This window comes from Spermophilus citellus (genome assembly GCF_964194105.1).
Source record: "Spermophilus citellus genome assembly, chromosome: 18".
NCBI classification, from domain to species: domain Eukaryota; kingdom Metazoa; phylum Chordata; class Mammalia; order Rodentia; family Sciuridae; genus Spermophilus; species Spermophilus citellus.
Window position 1 is genome coordinate 42,360,106 of NC_138200.1, and position 20,693 is coordinate 42,380,798.

At 42.8% G+C, this 20,693-nt stretch overlaps 1 long non-coding RNA gene across 1 annotated transcript; it reads right to left on the bottom strand.

Moving 5' to 3' along the window:
- Positions 1 to 3,673: 3,673 nt before the first annotated feature.
- LOC308637810 lies at positions 3,674 to 20,314 on the bottom strand. Its single transcript, XR_014019689.1, has 3 exons — positions 20,144 to 20,314; positions 8,737 to 8,946; positions 3,674 to 6,512 (listed from the first exon to the last, which is right to left on the bottom strand). It is a non-coding gene; the product is annotated as an uncharacterized lncRNA (long non-coding RNA).
- Positions 20,315 to 20,693: the final 379 nt, after the last annotated feature.

Sequence of the window (20,693 nt, forward strand, 5' to 3'; positions counted from 1 at the left end):
CTGCCCACAGCACCAAGCACTGTGCCTTCCATTTAGTGGCATTTAATAAAGATTTGTTGATGGACTGATTGATCCAGGTCTTCTTTCTCAGGTGCAGCCTAAGTGTCTTAGATTTTTGTCAAGGGATTTCAACGAAGATTTAAAACCAAGGATTTACGCACCAATCTCTCAATACTCACAGTCCTTTAAGCTCAGAATCTCACAACCTATTTATAATGGTTGAGTTTCCATACCCTTACAGGGACCACACGGCAGGAGGAAAGACAAGACAATCCAGTCAAAGCCACTACACTATCCAGAGCATAGCACAATGGTAAGGAGGGTTCCTGGAGGAACTGAGAAAGCCTGGGGGCCCTCTGGATCATAAGAGACAAGTAAATCAGGACTCCAGAATGACGGGTCTGAGGGGAAACCCCAGTGGCAGTGTGTGCTTAGCACTGAGGTCCTGGCTTCAATCCACATCAGGATAGTTAGAAGCTTTAGAGTCAAGAAGCCTGATTCTACTTCTCACTAGCCCTATGGCCTTATGTAGGTTACTTAGCATCTCTGTGCCATGATTAGGTCATCCAAGCCAATCTGTAGGATGTCGGTCAGGATAAATGAGGACATGTGTGTTAAGCCCTTGAGGTAGTACCTGGCATGTAGAAAGCATCACCTGTGTTTTGAACAATTAGCAATACAGGGAAGAAAACTGCACTGTACTTTTAATTTTATGAAATCAGGGGCACATGTACACCAATTATGATAACTCCACCAACCAGAATAATCAGTTAAACAGAACACCGTACCCTCCCAACATACCAGAGATTGGCACACATGGTACAGAAAGTGCTAAAGTGAGTAGAAAGAAAGCTGGGTGTGCAGAAAGTGAATTTAATCAGGATCACAAAACGCCAACTAAGATAAAATCACATCATAAATTTCTTATGTGAAATGATTGCTCTGGAAACAGGTAAACCACATGAGCTATTTCAACTTTTCTTTTTATTTTTTCCCTTTTTTCCCCCCTTATGGTGCCAGGGATCAAACCACGCCTGGTGCATGCTAGGCAAGTGCTCCACCACTGAGCCACATGCCCAGCCTTTTCTTGGCCATGAGTAGGAAAGGCAGCTGACTGAGTGGCCATGCCCCCATCTGGTCATCAGACTTCAGTGAGAATAACCAAGGGGGTGGGTGGGCCTACACAATTAGGAGGCAATTAAGGCCTTGTAAACACAGCTGTTGATTAAAAACACAGGTAAGGGAATTCTAAGGAAAATTAAATGTAACAAATCAGCAGGCAGAAAATGGATCCCTAGGCGGTGGAGAAACTTGTTAATAAACTTGCTGAAACCACCACCAACTCAGAAAAGTGATAGTGAGCAAAGGACAAGAACATTTTACATCAAGTCTTACAGCAAGGTCAGGGGAGGGAAGTCTCTTGGGTGGCTGAGTGACTTTCAGGGAAACAGGAGCAGTGAGATGACAAGGGTCTGAGCAGCAAAGAATGTCCCCCTGCAACATGTTTACAGCAGAGATCACTGTCAGGGTTACGGTGAGCTAGACCATAGGAAGAAATCAACTCTGCCAAGTATACTGGGCTCCTTCCTGGTCCAGCAACAAGTCAAATGGAAGATACAAAAGTGAGCCAGGCTGGTGAGAGATCTCAGGGAACATCTGCACCACAAGGACAGCAATGGCTTGAGCAGTCACACAGGTAGGGTCATGTGCAGAGAACAAGACAGAGGAGGCAGGTGAGTTTCCACCATCAGGATGGCTTACTACAGAAGGTGGCATCTGAGCCGTCCTAGAGATTCCAAAGAAGTATAGGAAAATTGATCAGAGCAAGGAAAGGGCGTTCAGTTTCCTTATTCATCTGCACAACCATCTACCCAATTAACAAGTTACTAGGCACCTCCTATAGGCACTGTGCTAGGAGCTAATGGCAGAATTTTAAGTAAAAAGCAAGAGTCCCTGCCCTCAGAGTACTACTGAGGAGGCGAACATCAACCAAAGGGCCAAACCTTCAGACATACAAGCAGAAAAGCCAGTTCCATGAGGGGCTCTCTGAGGTCTATCCAAAATTCTGACAGGGACATATGAAGACCTTGCTGAGGAAGCGATGGTGGATCTGAGATCCAAAGGGTGAGTCTGAGACACCCAGGAAGAGTGGAGACTGCAGCATTCCTGACTGAGGGGCTGAAATCTGCAAGATAAGAAAGAAGTGTGAAGACAGCAAGGTGCTCACACAGGCCAGGAAGGATAAGCATGCCACGTGGGTGGGGAGCAGTATGTGGGAGAAGAGTCTGCAGGGTTGGTAGGGCCCATGGGGTCCTGGGGTCATGGCAAAAAGCCCCATCCTTGATTCTAAGAACAATGTTAAATCCTGGAAATGTTTTAATCAGTATCCTTATGGGAGGAATGGGGCAGGAAGTGGTAGGGAGAGAGTTTTATAATGGAAAGATGACCTGGCCAAAGCATGGAGACTACATGAAAGCCAGAGCGGATGGACCAGTGGTCCAGGAGGTAGGGTGGAGGCCAGGAATGGGGAGACAGCTGTGAGGATGGGGAGAAACGAGGTCGAGCGATATTGGGCTAAGTCAACAGACTATAAGGTAGAGTGTGGGGGTGGGTAGGGGAGAGGCAAGTGGTGAGGAAACCTCTGGCTTTCAGGAGCCATGGATGTCCAATTCTCTGAACAAGGACAGTTGGAAAGGATCATTGTGACAGAGAGAGATGAGTGGGGGCGGGGGGGTTAAGATTATCTTTGGTTAAAATTATCTTTCTCCTAGTAGACTATGAGCTCCCTGAAGGCAGGGACTCTTTTTACTCAAAATTGAGTCCTCAGACACTTTCTGACAGATAATAAGTGCTCAGTCACTGCTTGTTAATGAATGCATGGTGATGAGGTGCCTTCATTGTGGTTTTGGACACGTAAAGTTTGAGGTGCTTTAAGACAGGTGAGAGGAGATGGTAGGTGAAACGCTAGATATGTGGGTAAGCCTGGGAAGGGAGCTACAGGATCACCCGAGGAGAGCAGCTAGAGGGAGAAGACAAGCAGACCCTGGATCCAACCTTTAGGAGTTGCAACCTGTCGGGGCCTGGGAGAAGAGGGGAAGTGCACAAAGGAGACAGAAGGAGCAGCCAAAGCCGGAGGGAGTGCTCTAAGGAGCGGGGAGTCAGCAGTGCCAACTGCAAGTAAGATGAGAAGCTAAGAATGTTCTTTGGGCTTAGCAACACTGAGCTCATTGGTGACCTTTGTGGGGACTGTTTTTGTGGAGCAATGGGGTGGAAAAAAGTTTGGAGGTGGCAAGGGGTGGGAAGTGATGAAGCCACAGCAGGGGGTAGACACAAGTCTGAGGGAAGGAGAAAGGGAGCGGTGGGCAAGTGTTCAGCAGAGGCAGCAATATGCTGGGCCTATCTGAGAAGTGACAGTGGCCTAGCATGGCTGGAACAGGGCTCTCAGGCATTTTTTCTGCCCCAACATCCATTAGTGGAGAGACACTTCAGGTCTTTAATGGAAATCAGAACATCAGGAAGGAGGGCCGATTCCTCAGGGAGATAAAAGCTTGGTTTTGGGAGCCATTCATTTTACCAGGGACTTGGGGACCAGGCGAGAGGAGAGTGATGTCTAGAGGAGACTTGGAAAGATGGACTGAGGGCAGCATCAGCGACCCACAGTTGCAGGCCCAAGGCAGGCCACCATCTGTTTTTGCGTGGGCAGTCCACAAGTTAAAAACAGCTTTCATGTTTTTTCAAATGGTTGGAAAAGGATCAAAAGAAGAAGAATACTTCATGACATGTGATAAGTTCATGAAATCTGCATTTCAGTGTCCATTAATAAAGTTTTATTGAAACATAGACAGTAACACTCATTCACCTGATATCTGGTCTGTGGCTGCTTTCGTGCTGCTGTGGCAGAGATGGAGAGTTGTGACAGAAACTGTTTACCCACACAGCCAAAATATTTACTACCTGGCCCTGTACAGAAGTTTGCCAAGCCTGGATCCAAGGCATAGGGAAGCAATCAGAACAACTTCCTGTGAGCTAACATGGGAAAGAATTAGGTTAAAGGGAACCAGGTCACACTGCACATTATGGAAAGCAGGCGCAGGCCACGTAGGAATGAGAAGAGAATGGCAACAACGTGCTCTCTTTGGTTCTGTGATGGACATTCTCTTCCTCCTCCAGGAGGCCCCTCTCTTGCATTGTGAGGAGAACCCCACGAGGCTCCATGTGAAGGGTACATCTTTGAGGAAACACTCCCTTCACCAGCAGAGTCTCCCCGATGTCTTAAGTAAACAGAGCTTCATGCATCTCCCCTTTATATCTCTCATCACCATGATAATTAAATAATTATTTGTAGAATTCTTGGTCTAATACCTTACCCTCCCCCTGGACTGGGAGATCCTGTGGGAGTAAGACAGAGCAGGTTCTAGATACTGGATGCTTGGTTCAATCCTGCTTCCACCATGAACTGGCTAGTAACTGTGGCTCACTTACTGTCAGTCTGCTCATCAGTAAAATGGGGACAGTGAAAATCTGTACCTTTTGGAGTTGTGAGAATTAAATTAAGTAATTCAGACAACATGCTTGGAACAGTACCTGCACTGCATTAGATCTTAGTATGCATATCATTGTTAGTAGCTACTGGGATGGGGGCAGCACAGGAAAGGAATGGACAAGAATTTCAGGGAAAATGGGTAAATGGTGATGTTATTCCCTGAGACAGAAAAGACAAGAAAGGAAGTAGGTTTGGGGAACTTGCCATGTCGAGGAGTCTGGAGACAGTCAAGTGGCAATGCAAGGTAGGTAGATGGGAGTGAGCTCAGTGGGGCTGCTGGGTGAGGTAGGGGGTTGGAGGAGTATGGATAGGGCTTGAAATAGCTGAGGGGAAACATTAGATTGTGGGGCTGCATTTTTGGCCTCGATAGAAGTGCCCTGGAACTTGTCATGTGTGACTATCTATATATAGCAGGTTGTCTTGTAGGCTACCAGATCCCCAGTACTCCTGGCATAGCACTTAGCATGTAGTAGATGATAAATAAATATTTAACAAATGATTAAGGAGAGGAGACCCATACATATTACCATGATTATCATGTTGGGATGTTGCAGCAAGTACTGTGGCCCATCCTGGACATCACTAGTAGTCATCACACATGACAGCTTCCTACATCAGACATCTGTGTATTGCTACTCAAGAGAATTCTCCAATGGCAGGAACAGGCCAGCCCATGCATGCGGCAAGCTAAAAGTATGGAGGAGTCAATGCCCTCAGGAAAGAACCCATGTGAACCACTGAGGAGTGGCAATTGGGAGATGAATATCCAGTACCCTCAGCCATCAGTCAGATGTTCTGTGAGCCACCCTCTTGCCACAGAACTGTGTCTTAGGCAGCCCTATTGGGTTCACGATCAACACTCAGCACCCAGAATGCGAGTTTACAGGAGGGTGAATTCTACATTAAAGAAGTCTAAAGGGCCCTCAAATATCTGAACTCCATGGTCTCATAAAGACAAACAGGAGGATACCATCTCAAAAGGCATCTTCTTGGACCACAGTAATCTGATGCTCAAAATCAGGGCCTACAGGGAAGCAGACTCCTGAAAGCCAACTGACCGAGCTCTAAGAGGAAAGAGCTGGTAATCTTGGACAAGCCACTTCTGGGTCGGTTTCCTTAGCTGGCCAAAAGGAGGTAATTACCTATTTGCTTGCCTCAGAAGGCCCAGGAGAGTAGAAGAAATAGTGCTTTTAAGGATAGAGCTGTAAAGATATATAGGGTTCAATTTCTCTAAGAGCCTGCTAATGGGAATCCAAGTTACTAGTGAATGCTCTTTCCCTGATGCTCCTGCCTCACCCAGAAGGCACTGAGGAAATGGAGACTTTACAGGTATTCCTGCTACCCCTGTCCACAAGAATCCTCTTTCTTGTGTGAATTTGGGGTAAAGGAACAACACCATAAAACCAAGGATTCAGTGGATATCTACCCATCTTCTTCCAGCAATTGGGTCTTTTCACATTCCTCTTTTTGGTCTTCTTAATGACTAAGTATCCCTCTGTGTAGGTAAGTGTGATGGTTAATCAGGATAGTCAACTTGATTGGACTGACAGACACCTAGGAAACCCCTAGGATTGGCTATGTCCATGAGGGTCTTTTCAAAGATGAATGGTGTGTAGGACAACAAACCAAGGAAGGACATCTGCTCTGAATGTGGGCATGGCTGTCCAGTGGCTGGGGGTCCAGATGGAACAAAAATCTGAAGGGGGAGCTGCAGCAGATGCAGATTTGACTCTTCTTGAGCAGGTGCATCTATCTACCACCATCACCTATGGACATCAGATTCCAGCTTCTTCACTCTTTTAGCGGGTCTCCCACCAGCAATTATCCAGCAATATCAGGCCTTTGGCCTTGGACTGCAGCAGCATCATTAGTTCTTCCTCTTTGGAGGCTCCTGAGGCTCCAGCTTCTGCTGGCTCCTCTAGCTCTCCAGCCTGCGGATGGCCATTATGGAACTCTCCAGCTTCAGATCCTGTAAGCAATATATAAATCCCTTTTTATAATTATACATAGTCATATCCTGTTGGTTCTGTTCCTATAGATAACCTTAACATAAGGAATCTGGGTCCTTGGGAGGCGACGTAACTTGTCCAAAATCACATAGGTAATGAGAAGCGCAGGGAGGATTTGAAAACAAAAATGTCTGTGTGGCTCCCAAGTTCATGGACTTCCACAGTTCCACACCCAGGCCTGCTTTTTCTCTGAAAAATCCTCCTCCATGATGTCATGAAATATTATTTGCCCCTAGAAGTTTTTCCCAAAAGAAAACAACCAGTATCCTAAGAACATATGAATTTTCTCTACCAGTTGAGTAGAAATAGTCTAATTTAGCCCCTATAATCCCTTCCCTAGCCCAACCCTGAACACACAATCAGTCACTGCTTCTAGAGAGGGAGCAAGGAGCCCCAGGTATTCTGATTCTTCAGATCACATGGTAGTGAAAACCAGGTTAAGAATGTGAAACTCACCAAGGTGCAGAGAGAGAACAGGATGCAGCCACAAAACCACAAAGGGAGATATGGCCTGTTTGGCTCCTACTCTAATTACAGACAAAGGTATGCGTCTCAACACTATCTTTCCTGAGGACACTGGAAACTGCCCCTGTTGGTGCCTGGTAGGCTACAGACATTTACAATATTTGGTAAATGAACCAATGTGCTCATCCTCCCTTTTTCTTCCCTCTCATGCTCTCTAAACCCAAGAGGTTGTTCTCATTTTCCTGTACACGAAGCAAATCATGATGGCACTGCCCTCTCCCATTTCCCTGACTTTTCAACTCTGAGGTCTTCTTGGCTCTACCAGTCACCTCCCACTTCCTTTGCTCTTACCTTTCTAAACCCAGCATCTTTCACTCCTGTTAGTGTACTGGCCCAGGTAATACCGTGAAGCTCCCTTGGTCAAACTTCCTGTTGGACTGCTGAGTCATTGTGACCTCTCAATAAAATTTAATTGAGTCCACACAACCACCACTTATTCCTAAGGACAGATAGTCTAATGGCAGTGACTAGATTCCCCATAAACTTGGCTTTGTGTGCAATGATCAAGAATACAAACAATTGCTGGGCTCAGTGGCACAGGCCTGTAATCCCAGCAGCTCAAGAGGCTGAAGAAGGAAAATTGTGAGTTCAACGTCAGCCTCAGCAGTTTAGTGAGGCCCTAAGCAACTCAGCAAGACCCTATCTCTAAAAAAAAAAAAATATAAAAAAGGGTTGGGGTTGTGGCTCAGAGATTAAGCGTCCCTGGGTTCAATCCTCCAGTACAAACACACACACACACACACACACAATAATAAATGCTGGCAAGATTGTGAGGGAAAAGGTATACTTGTATGTTATTGGTGAGGCTTCAGACTAATACAACCAATCTGGAAAGCAGTATGGAGATTCCTCAAAAAACCAGGGATGAAACCACCACATGACCCAGTATTCCGCTCATTGGCATTTTCCCAAAAGATGTAAAATTGGCACACTATAGCAATACAGCCACCTCAATGTTTATAGCAGCACAATTCACGATAGTTAAATTATGGAATCAACCTAGGTTCCTATCAATAGGTGAATGGATTAAGAAATTATATATATATGTATATATATACACATATATATATGCTTTTATATATAAATTATTATATATAAGATATATAGATATATATAATAATACACATACAATGGTGTTCTGCTCAGCCATAAAAAAGAATGAAGCTATCACATTTGCCAGTAAATGGATGGAAATAGAGAATATTACACTAAGTGAAATAAGCCAAACTCAGAAACTCAAGGTATGTATATGTAGAAGCTAAAGTAAATAAAGAAAAAGAGAAGGGAAGGATAGAATAACATAAAAATAAAGGGAAGATTAGTAATGTAGAAGGAGATTAAGAGACAAAGTGGAGAGATGGGAAGGGAAGGCAATGTAGAATGAACTCTTAGAAAATCATGTTATGGGCATATATCATTATACCAGAGGGAACTTCACCTTTATGCATAGGTAGAAAGAACCAATCAAATATAAATAAATAGATAAGCTAAAGGAAAACCAGTAGAGTAGAGAAAAGAAAATTGGAAAGAAAAGGGGAAGTGAAGAGGTGGGTGGGTGATCATAAACTGAAATTGAATTCCATGCATGTATGAGTTTGTCAAGATGAACCCAACTACTATGTATAACTATAAAGCTATAAATAAATAAATAAACTTTACCTTATGTGAACCTGTTAAGATGTTTCCTAGACCAAATGACCAAATGACTTGAAGTTCACAAAGGAAAAAAAAAAAACAATGATTTCCAAAACCTTATAGCTATGACAGAGGTATGTGTCTCAACTCTTCCCAAAGAAAGAGGTCCAATGTCTTTAGGGTTTGATCCTTCAAGAAACTCCTCTTCCAATGTCATATTCTGTCCTAGAAGACCTGAAAAACATCAAATCATAGGTCAGCAGATCCTTAGGATTTCTGTAATCCGGTTTTGTGATCAGCACTAATTAACTGTTGCAACTATTAGAAATTGTTTTAAAAATGGTACTTAGAACTTAACTTCTAGGTTGAATGGGAAATATTGGTACCAACCAGCCCTTTCACTGAAAACTTGTATAATACTGGGGAAAGTATATGAAATAATTATTTTCGGATCTTGGACAGTAGGCATTGTAGATGTATTGGTGCCAAAGTGAAGGGGAAAAAAATGAGTCCCTGATGTTCTTTCTAGAGCCTTTTGCCAGACCCCAGAATAAGGATGAGAAATCCAAACAGAATAGGGTCCTCCTGAAATGAAGAAACAGGGATCAGATTTAAAGGAGGCTGAGGTGTCTGGAATTTGAATACCAGAGAAGTTGCTTCAAGGATAAGGAGCTTCAGTTATCTTCACTAGATGGCCTTGAATCTTTTTGTAAATATGAACCTGCACATTTGGAGGCTATGACTCCATAAAACTACACAGAGAACAACTACCAGAAAAAAAAATAACTACCAGATAACTGCAAGATGAAGAACTATCAGGACCCATAAACAGATGGGAGGCATTCATCTTCCAACTAACCATAATGAAGAAATTTACCAGGGAATCCAGTAGAGAACCCAGAAAATGCAGGCCTTACAAGTAGTGCTAAATAGAACAACCAACAAATCTAGATGGATATTCACTTAATAATAGCAGATTAACTATCTGTCAGAACAAAACTCAACACTCTCTAAAAGAACAACAAATCCAATTAATAACAGTGTTCTGCATTCAATTAAAAATTATTAGACATGAAATGAAAAGAACTAGGAAATTGTAAGCCATACGAGAGAAAAGTTCATTTCTAGAAATAGACTAAGAAATAACATATATGTTTGACTTGACAAACAAGGAATTAAAAATAGCTATAATATTTCCAAAGAGTTAAAAGAAAACAAACCAAATGAGAAGAGAAATGGAATCTTTTTTTTAATCAAAATAGAACTTCTAGGGCTCAAATTAGAATACCTACAATAAAAAATTAACTGGATAGATTAATATCCTTTTAGACACAGCTGAAAAAAAAGACCAGTGAATTTAAAGACAATAGAAACTATTCAATCTGACATTACAGGGGGAAAAAATAAGCTGAAAAAAAAATGAAGAGAGCCTAAGTAACTTGTCAAAGAACAGAAATAATTGAGGTCCAAGAAATAGAGAAAGATAATATTTGAAAAAATAATAGTTGAAAATTTTACAAATTTAATGAAAACTGTATACTCAAAGATTCTACTCCAATATATATCAAGCAGGATAAATAGGGAGAAAACCACACCAACATGCAACATAACTGAATTTCTAGAAACTAATTACAAGAAATCTTCAAAGCAGCAGGTATGGAAGACATATTAGAGACTTGGGGAAATATGAGAATTACTGCTTATTTTATATCATAAATAATGCAAGCGAGAAGACAATGGAATGATTTTTTGCAATCCTAAAAGAAAAAAAGTGTTGATACAGTTTCTGTGGCCAGAGAAAAAATACTTTCAGAATGAAGAACAAAATTCTGAGAGAATTCATTGCCAGCAGACTAGCACTTCATCTAACAAATGATAAATGAATGTTTTCTGGCTGAAGAAATTGATTCCAAATAAAATTTCAGTCTCTTCAACACAAAGAAGAACACAGGAAATACAAATATGTTAGTAAATATAAAATATTTTTTCATTTAAATTTTTTTAAAAGATAATTCTCTAGGGGCTAAGGTTGTGGCTCAGTGGTAGAGCACTTGCCTAGCACACGTGAACACTAGGTTTGATCCTCAGCACCACATACAAAAATAAATAAAGTTATTTTTTTAAAAAAAGATAATTCTCTAAAGCAAAAATAACAAAAATGTAGCATGGAGTTTATAATATATGAAGAAATGAAAATGTATAACAATAATAGTATACAGCATGGGAGGGGAAATGGAAGTATACTCTTTCAAGGGTCTTCATTATATGTAAAGTATTATTTTTGAAGGTAGACTTTGATGGTTAAAAACATTGCAATCCTTAGGACAACTATACCTACAGACAGAAAATACAAAATCAACTGATTTTTAATTTTAAATAAATATAATAATAATAAAATGAAAAATAATATATAAATGGAATCCAAAAATATTCAATTCAATAAAAGGCAAGAGAGGAAAATTTTTTCAAATGAAGAAGACAAATATCAAGATGATGGACTTAGACCAACCATTTCAATAAGTATGTTACATGTAAATGGAAAAACCATAAAAATTATAATGTAGAAACTGTCAGTCTGAACAAAGAAGAAACAGCTGTATTCTTCAAGAAATTCACCTTATGCATAAAAACATTCATAATTAAAAAGTTAAAGTATAGGGAAACGACAACTATGCAAACTCTGTAGCTGGAAGAGCTATGCAATGCAGACAATATAATTTAACCCATATGTCCCATCATACTATGTGTAGAACTCCCATAAAAACTTAAATTGGCCAGGTGTGGTGGTTCACGCCTATAATCCCAGCAGCTAGGGAGGCTGAGACAGGAGGATTGCGAATTCAAAGCCAGCCTCAGCAATGGCAAGGAGCTAAGCAACTCATTGAGACCCTGTCTCTAAGTAAAATACAAAATAGGGCTGGGGATGTGGCTCAGTGGTTGAGTGCCCCTGAGTTCAATCCCCATTACCGCCTCCCCCCCCAAAAAAAAAACCACTTAAATTGAACAACAAATATACCATTTGTGATCATTTCAAAATAAATATTGTTTTTAGAGTTCTATTAATTGAGAAAAGTAATAAGTGTTTTGAGTTTTTGAAAACTGCATATATTTTTAGATGTATATATGAAAAAATAGATATAAAGGCTACATAAGCTCTAGATTATAATTTCCAACCTATTTTAATACACCTGTGTCAATCTCATTGAAATATTCACAGAATTAAAAACTTAGGACTTAATGAGTTAAGACAAGGGCTATCACCAGAGATAAAGAGAGACATTTCATAAGAATAGAGAGGTCAGTTTCAGGCAAAATGATAAAACAAAGCTAAATGAGTATTCACCCAATAGCAGAGTTAAAATACACGAAGCAAAAACTGACAGCAATGAAAGGAAAAACAGACAAATTTAAATTATAGTTGGAGTTTTCAACAGTCTTCTCAATAATTCATAGGACAAGTAGACAGAAAATCAATGAAAAAATATATGACTTGAATATCACTGTCAACCAACCTGACCTAAATGACATTCATTTACTAGATAAAAAGTATACATTTCTTTCCAAATGCACATGGAACATTCAACAACACAGATAATATGCTGGGCTAAATGTAAAAGCCAAAACTATAAAACTTCTAGAGGAAAATTTAGGAAAAGATATGTACAAATTTGGGGCAGATAAGGGTTTCACAAGACAGAAAAAAAGTAATGAAAATTAATAAATTGGATTTCATCAAAATAAAATTTCTCATTTTCAAGGGCATCAGTTAAAATAAAAGGTAAGCCTAGAAGAAAATACAATACATATATCCGATAGGACTTAGAAAAAACATAGAAAGAACATTCTTAGCCCTTCATTCACAATAGCCAAATGTTAATAATAATCCCAAAGTCCCCCAACAGGTGACTCAACCGAGTTGTGGTCTATCTAAACAATGGAATACAACTCAGCAACAACAACAACAAAAAATAATGTACTCTTGATATATTATGGAAGAATCTCTAAAATATTGTGCAGAGCAAAATGAGCCTGACACAAAGGACTATGCTTTGTGGTTGGGTGCAGGAGGAGTTCAAGACCAGGCAAAACTAACCTAAGGTAATAGAAATCCAGTGAGTGGTAGCCTGGTTTGGGGATGGAGGGATTGACTACAAAGGGATATTGGGGGACTTCTGAGGTGACATAAATGTTCTGTGTCTTCATCGTGGTAGTGGTTACATGACATATACATTTGCCAAAAATTATCCAATTGAACACTTGAAGCAGGACCCTTTTATTGCACACTAAATTGATTTTTTAAAAAATAAGAAAAGTCATGTGCAGTGACACATGCCTATAATCACAGCCACTCAGGAGGCTGAAGCAGAAGGATCACAAGTTCAAAGCCAGCCTTAGCAACTTAGCAAGACCCTAAGCAAGTTAGGTAAGACCCTGTCTCAAAATAAAAATTAAAAAGGGCTGGGTGTGTGACTCAGTGATAAAGCACCTCTGGATTCAATCTCCAGTCCCAAAAAATAAAATTAAATTTAAAAAGAAGAAAGAGGAAGAGGAGGAAGAGCTTTTGACGTTCAGAAGACTGCATTCCACATGAGGAAACTGAGTTGGAAATATAGGAAAATATCCCGTGGTCTCACACAAGCCAGAAGGGTATTCTGCACGAACTTATGTCTTGCATGCCCAGGTGCCATGCCGATCTAAGAAGGGAGAGGTGGGCAAGGGACAAGTCAGTGCCAGTTTCATGGGGGAGCCCAGCCAGGAATTGAAGGGAAAGGGAATCTGAGGCATAGAGAGAAGGCTTGGGGTTTCCAACGAAGGATTCAACATACTGAAGTGGAAATAGCCATGGTCCACATGGGGGCCGTGCCAAGACTGGTGTGGCTAATTCAGATATGGGAGAGGAATAAAGTGTAAGATCCTGGAAGCCAGGCAAAGGATGGACAAGACTGAAAATGGGCATTCTCATGAATCCTGCACAGGGCAGTGGGAGCACTGTGGGTGGACAGTCTGGGGCCAGCAATCCAGAGGGAGGCTCTTGCAGGTATATAGACAGGGGACAATGGGGGCCTGCTTTACTGAGATGTCCTGGAAATATGTAGGGAGGAATAGAACCAAGAATCATCCAGGCAAGAACGAGCCTTTGGGGGCAAGCTCTCTTGAAGTGTTTTCTAACCATGTCGAGGCTGCCAAACCCAGCAGACTGAGCTCAGGCCCTGGAGTCCACAACCCTTGCACCAAGCCTGTCTCCACCACAATAAAACTCCAATAAGGTTCCTAAGCACCCCACACCTTAGTTTCCCCATTTGAATGGTAATAAAAACTCCTAACTTGCAAGTTATTGAGAGGGTCAGAGGTGAGGTGGGAAAAGCAGCTGGCACAAAATAGATCACTAACACACATAAAAATATCACTAAAATATCACTAACACACATATCACTAAAATATCACTAACACACATAAAAATCCAGGTATTCCAGTCTCCAAGGACAAGCAACAATAGGTATAAATATGTGGGCCACGAAAAGAGTGAGGTGAGTCCTTTTCATTCAATAGCAATGGGGCAGTGGCCTGATCATGAAGATTTGGGCCAAGGTGTTCATAATTTGAAGCTTCTCCCTTGGGAGAAGAATGACTTTTTAATTTGCAAGTTGACCAAAAGTAGCCTACTTAGTCCAACATCTCTGTCATCAAGTGGCCTCCTTGACACTTTGAAGCAGGTAACTGTGGCTCTCAGGGAGTCCCAGGAGACCATTGCTCCAGAATCTTATCTCCAGGTAGGGGCCCACACTGGGAGTGTCAAGCACAATGTTTATGTTAAGTTTCGGAGATCTAGGGAAGGTTATTTTTCTACATTGAAAAGCATTTACTGAGCAGCTACTGTTTACAAGGTTTATAAGATATTTACTGTTTACATCACACCAGAGGCTTTACCTGGATTGTCTGGTATAACTCTGCCTGGAAAGCAGTAAAGAGATCGATGAGTAGGGTCATAGCCAGGCAAGTGCATGATAAAGAACTTCCAGAGCAGGTGACAGGGCAGGAAACTGAGGCGCAGTGATTTTACCAGTCACCCAGCTACCTTGGCAGGGAGCTGGAACCGGAACACATGCCTGTCTCATTCCAAGCCCATGTCTATTCATGATATCCCCCAGGCCTCACAGAACTCTTGCCAGAAATATCTACAAGAATTCACTCTTGCTCACAAAGAATGAAGGACTGTTGAGAACAGTCACTGAGTCTAGCAAAAGCAGGCAAGTACTCTTTTTTTTTTTTTGATACTGGGGATTGAACTCAGGGGCATTCGACCACTGAGTCACATTCCCAGGCCTATTTCATATTTTATTTAGAGACAGGGTCTCACTGAGTTGCTTAGTGCCTCCCTTTTGCTGAGGCTGGCTTTGAACTCATGATTCTCCTGCCTTCACCTCCCGAGCTGCTGGGATTACAGGCATGCGCCCTCACACCTGACAGGCAAGTACTCTTGAGCTCTGAAACTTAAGACTTCCCCAAAACACAAGGCTGCTCACCCTGCAAGTCGCCAGCTGCCCACTGAGGTCTCTCTTCTCCTCTTCTCTGCCCCTCACCATCACAGTCAATCAAAAGACACTGAGAGCCCTGAACTGCACCCACTAGAGGAGACCTCAGAAGCCATCCCTCCAACATCCCCCTTGAGCAGAACTCCATCCACAGTTATCTGGATGAATACCACCTCCTTGGTCCAACTCTTAAGTTTGGGCTCCAGCTTGTGCCAGTCTATCCTCACCTTTAATGCTCTGCTTCCAATCTGATCTAGTGTCAGAAATCAGCTGAGCAAGCTAGTTAGAACTCCTGATACATAGGGGGTCTCTGAGCCAGACACCCAAAGTCTCTTCTATGCAAGGAGAGAAAGCCTATAATGTGTATTCCAGCTGCTCAGGGAGACCTCCTTCCAGTCTTGTTCCAAATAAATGATGCTGTTTTATACCTGGGTTCCAAAAAGATGAGGTTAAATAACCACATTTAGCTTAGCACAGCCCAAGGTTTCATTCGCTTATTTTAGTAACACCTGAGAGAACACAGAGGAGCAAGAGAAGAGTGTCATGGACCTGGCTGGCAGGCAAACTCTACCACAGGAAATTAGTGACGCCAGCCAACTGCTCCAGACCCCTGCTGGGCTGTTTCTCCTCCTCCCCTACCTCTCAGGGGACAGCCATCCTGCTGTGGCCTGCCAGATCTGGAAGATAAAGAGGGCAAAGCTCTCTGCCTGCCGCCTGTCCACCTCCAACACATCCCTTCATGAAGCCACTGTCAAACAGCCTGCCAGGAGTGGGGGTAAGCAATCCTCTTTTCTCTTGAAATGGGATTGGAAATGGGGTAATCGTCTAAATGGGCAGTTCTGATGAGTCGATAAGCATAACTCCCATTTTTATTATGGTGATGAGGCCCACCGAGCGAGCATAATCCCTCTCCTGGGCTCTGAGAGATTGCCCGGGCAGCCAGCCGCCACCCCACCCCTCTGCCCTGGCTGCATTAGTCTGATGGGAAAAGGCTCTAGATGGACGGCATTTCATAATGGCATTTAAAAGCAGGGATCCTGGGTCACGCCACTGTTCAGGACAATGCTGTCAGAACTCCCTCTGCCCTTGACATTGCCCTCCTGCTCCCCCAAACATTAATGGTACACATCTAGTCCAAATACAGGGCCATTCTCAGCCAAGTAAGGGGAGAAAGATGTTAGCAGAGACCCCGCCCAACTTAAAATGGCCAGAAGAATTGTGTTATAATGAAAAAACTACAGGCCCTGGCCCCCAGCAATTCCACAAACTTTCAGGGCCTTCAACTCCTCCTTTGCATTATATAATCTCTAAATTCCTTTCCTGACTTTCCACATACAGACCCACAGGCTCATTCATGACTCTCCAAGCTAAACCAGACATTCTACCCTGATAGGTTAATTCATTTCTGTTTTAAATACTATTCTATACTTTTATGCCCAGTGTAATTATAATTTTATTAGTGAAAATCTAATACAAAAAAAAAAAAAAAAAAAAAAAAACAAAAAAAAAAGAAAATCTAATACAATAGGAGGACCTGGTCATAAATGAAAGTGAGATCCCCTGAGGTAACCGGGCAGGCAGGGGAGGTACACCCACGAAGATGTGAGGGAGTTAGAGAGGGAAGGAGAGAAATACTCAAAGCCATGTCATCTGGGCCTCACCCCATCAGGCAAATGGACTATGGATTAGGATTGCTGGTTCTGCTGATGGGACTCCGGGACCTTCAGAACAAATCATTTGTGTGTGTCCATTGGCTCCTAAGTGGAAGCTTTGCACCTATACTGTTCACCATGTACTCAATCACTCATCAGCTGGGAGGCAGTGAAGTGCAGCAAGATTAAGATCAGATTTAGATTCAGAAGCTGGACCCTGGCTGCAGTACCAGCATTTACTGATCACATGACATCAAACAAGGCATTTCACCATTCTGAGCCAGACCAGTGCCTGCCCTGCTCACTTTACGGGGAAGGGTTGCCATCTTGCCCAACTCCAGAAGATGCCATGCCTGTGTGAACAGAGCCAACCAGAATTGGGCAAGGCACTCCTTGCACAGCCAAATATAGCATCCTTGCTTGTAGTGTTAAAATGTCAAATGACATAAAATGAAATAGCCATAAAACACTATTAACACAGCAGTGTTACTATATCGATGACATACTAGAAGAAGGTTCTACATCAATAAAATACTTATTTACAAAGAGCTGACATTTAGTAGCATCGAGTTTTACATTCTACCCCATTCAATTATTCTGCCACCCTAATGTTATCCTTGTAATTTAAATTCTAGGAACTATAGAAAAGAATAGCAAAGTAAGATGGGTGACCACAGACCCAGGACCAGGCAAATACCCTTTGTTATGCATTTGGTGTCTCCCTGGTCCCAAGACCACTTTGCTCTTCACACTATGCCCTTCTCAATATACCCTTTATTGTCAAACACTAAAGAGGTCTCAGAATAAGACAGGCTAATATCACTCTGTCCTCCTGTTACAGATCGAATATTGTTGTCTTCTCCAAATTCATATGTTGAAATTGAACCTCCAATGTGATGATATTTGGAAGTGGAGACTTTACGGGGCTATTAGGTCATGAAAGTGGACTCCCCATGAATGAGATTAGTGCCCTTAGAACAAGAGGCCAGAGAGTTAGCTTGCTTTTTTTGCCATGTGAGGATACAATGAGAGTCAGCCATCTGCAGCTTGGAAGAGAGTTCTCACCAGAACCCAACCATGCTGGTCCTCTGATCTCAGACTTCCAGCTTCCAAAACTGTCAGAAATGAACTTCAGCTATTTATAAGCTACCCAGTATATGTTCCTAAAGCATCCCAAACAGACACCTCCCAACTTTCCAAGGGCTATGTATGAAAGACCCACAGATTCAGGACTCTATCGCACTGTTCACTACCTACCAGCTCCACAACCCCTCTCCCTCTTCCCCATGTACATCAGTGAGGTTCAGGTCAGGCAGGTTAAGAATCCTAAAGTCATGTAAAGTCCTTGAACTCTTATTGCCTCTCTCAGGGAAGAAAATGGAAATGAAAAATACTAAAAGTGTATGTTCCCACCTCTCCATTTCTCCTTTGACTGCCCCATTCAGCTTGTCTTCATCAGATGCCTCCTGGTCCCCAAATCCTTAACCGTTCGTATCTCTACAACACACCCATCTCAGAGCTTACTAATGTAGAACCTGCTCTTTGCTGGTCAGCTCCTTACATTACAGGCTGCACAGTACCCCAACCCCTACAAGGCCCTACCTCAGCCACAGGCTTGTTCTGAACTGCTCCTCAAAGCTTCCTACATGGTGGCCCCAGGCACTGACTGTCCATTTTGGAACAACTATCATGCACATATTCATTCAGTGCAGGTTTAAAAGCGTATTTGACACCGTGTTGGGCACTGAACATGTAGTAGGAGGCAAACCCAGCCAGGATCCTAGAGCCCATGATCTTTCAGGAAAAAAAGATGCCAAATAACCACAAAAATAAAGATGTGATTTATTTATACAGACAGTAATATTTGATAAGAAAATGTGATTTTAGATATAGGAGGCAGAGGGTTGAAGCAGTCTGGGGATGAGGGAGGAAGTGATATCTGAGAAATCAGAAGGGATGAATTAAGCAAAGGGACAGGAGAGGAGGGGTGACAGCCACAGAAGAGGGCATTCATTACAGGCTAAGGGAGCTACCTGGGCATGAGATCTGTGAGCAGGCCGGTGCCACCCAGGACACTCAGGACAGGGGCAGGGGAGGGAGGAGCTGGCTGTCCAGGGAACTGGGAAAGTCACCAGGAGCCAGACCATGAGGGGCCTTAGAGGCTGTGCCAAGGATTTGGGGTTTTAACCTAAAATAAATGAGAAAGCATTAAAAGGTTTTAAGGGGGGAGGAGGGTAGTTTAGGAAGCATATGACACAATCAGACTTGTGTTGCATTTTTAAATGATCATCCCAGATGCTATGAGGACAAGGGGCTAGGGGACCTGGGGTGGAATGAGAGTCCACTGAGGAGGAAACTGCATCTATTCCAGGCAAGAGATGTGGATGCAAACTTGGACAGGGAGCTGGGAGCAGAGAGCAGAGAGCGAGCCAAGCAAATTAATTTACCAAACCAGAGTTTACCAAACCAGATGGGTGGGTGGTGCTATCAGGAAAGATGGAATACCAGAAGATGATCAGATTTGGGTGAAAAAAAAATCCTGTGATCAGTTTGTGACAGAATGGGTTTCTAGGCCCTTGGAGGCTCCCAGGTAATAGAAATAACAGTAATGGCTGGGTCTGGGATGGAGCTATGCATGTAGATGGAGGCAGGCGTTTCAGGAGTCACCTGCACAGGGATAGCCATGGAAGATATGGACATGAATGAGATTGCTTTATATCACTGTTATCTAGAATGTCCCCCCAAAGTCTCATGTGCTCAGAAGTGGGGCTTTGGGGAAGTGAGTATATATCATGAGAGCTCTGATATCATCAGTGGATGGATCCATTTATAGCTAAATGGTCTACTGGAAGGTGGAGCTAGTTGGAGGAAGCAGGTCACTGGGGACCTGCCCTGGAAGGGTTTATCTTCTGGCCCCCTCCTTTCTTCCTCTCTTCCTCCCTCTCCCTCCCCCTACCCCTCTGCTTCCTGGTTGCCACATGTTGAGCATCTTTCCTCCCCAAGCCTTTCTACCATGCTGTTCTCCCCCGCCTCAGGCCCAGAGCAGTGGATTGGCTAACCACAGACTGAGACCTCTCAAACTATGAGCCAACGTAAGCTTTTCCTTCTGCAGGTTGTTTTTGTCAGGTATTTGGTCATGGCAACACAAAGCTGACTATCACTAAAGTCAGCCTCTCTCCAGCCATTCCAGCTGTACCTGCCCTGCCCAGGGAGAACAGGTCTCTGTCACCTCATAAGCCTCTGTACCTGCTCTTGCGGCAATAGCACCACTTTTATCAGTTTATGGCCACTTGTTTACACATCTGTCTTCCTCACTCACAGTCCAGGAACATCTTGAGGTCAGAGACACAGGACTCTCCTCCTGCACACAGAGTCCTTGAGTGGCAGTAAGTACAGGCTCATTTTTCTGATCCACCACAAGGCTCCGGTGCACTGTAGTTCTGGAAATAGATGAGAAGATCAGCCCACATCCAAAAGCCTCATCTAAAACCCAGTGTCAGAGTCCGAGGGGAAACTGCCATTTTATTCCTCATCTCTCATCCAAGAAGCCAATATAAGTACTGAGAAGTTTATAAAAAATAATGGTATTGATATTTTCTCCCTGTTACTACAGATAAGAGAGCAATGAGAGATTTACTGGGGATGTATTTATCTTTGTTAAGAACCATCTAGGTGCAAGGGACTGACAGGTAGAAAAACAAGTACCACAGTCCACAAAGAGCTTTTAGAGTAATCTCTGACTCAGAACCCAGTGCACTCATGATAACCCAAAACAATTGTGCATTACTTCATGAGA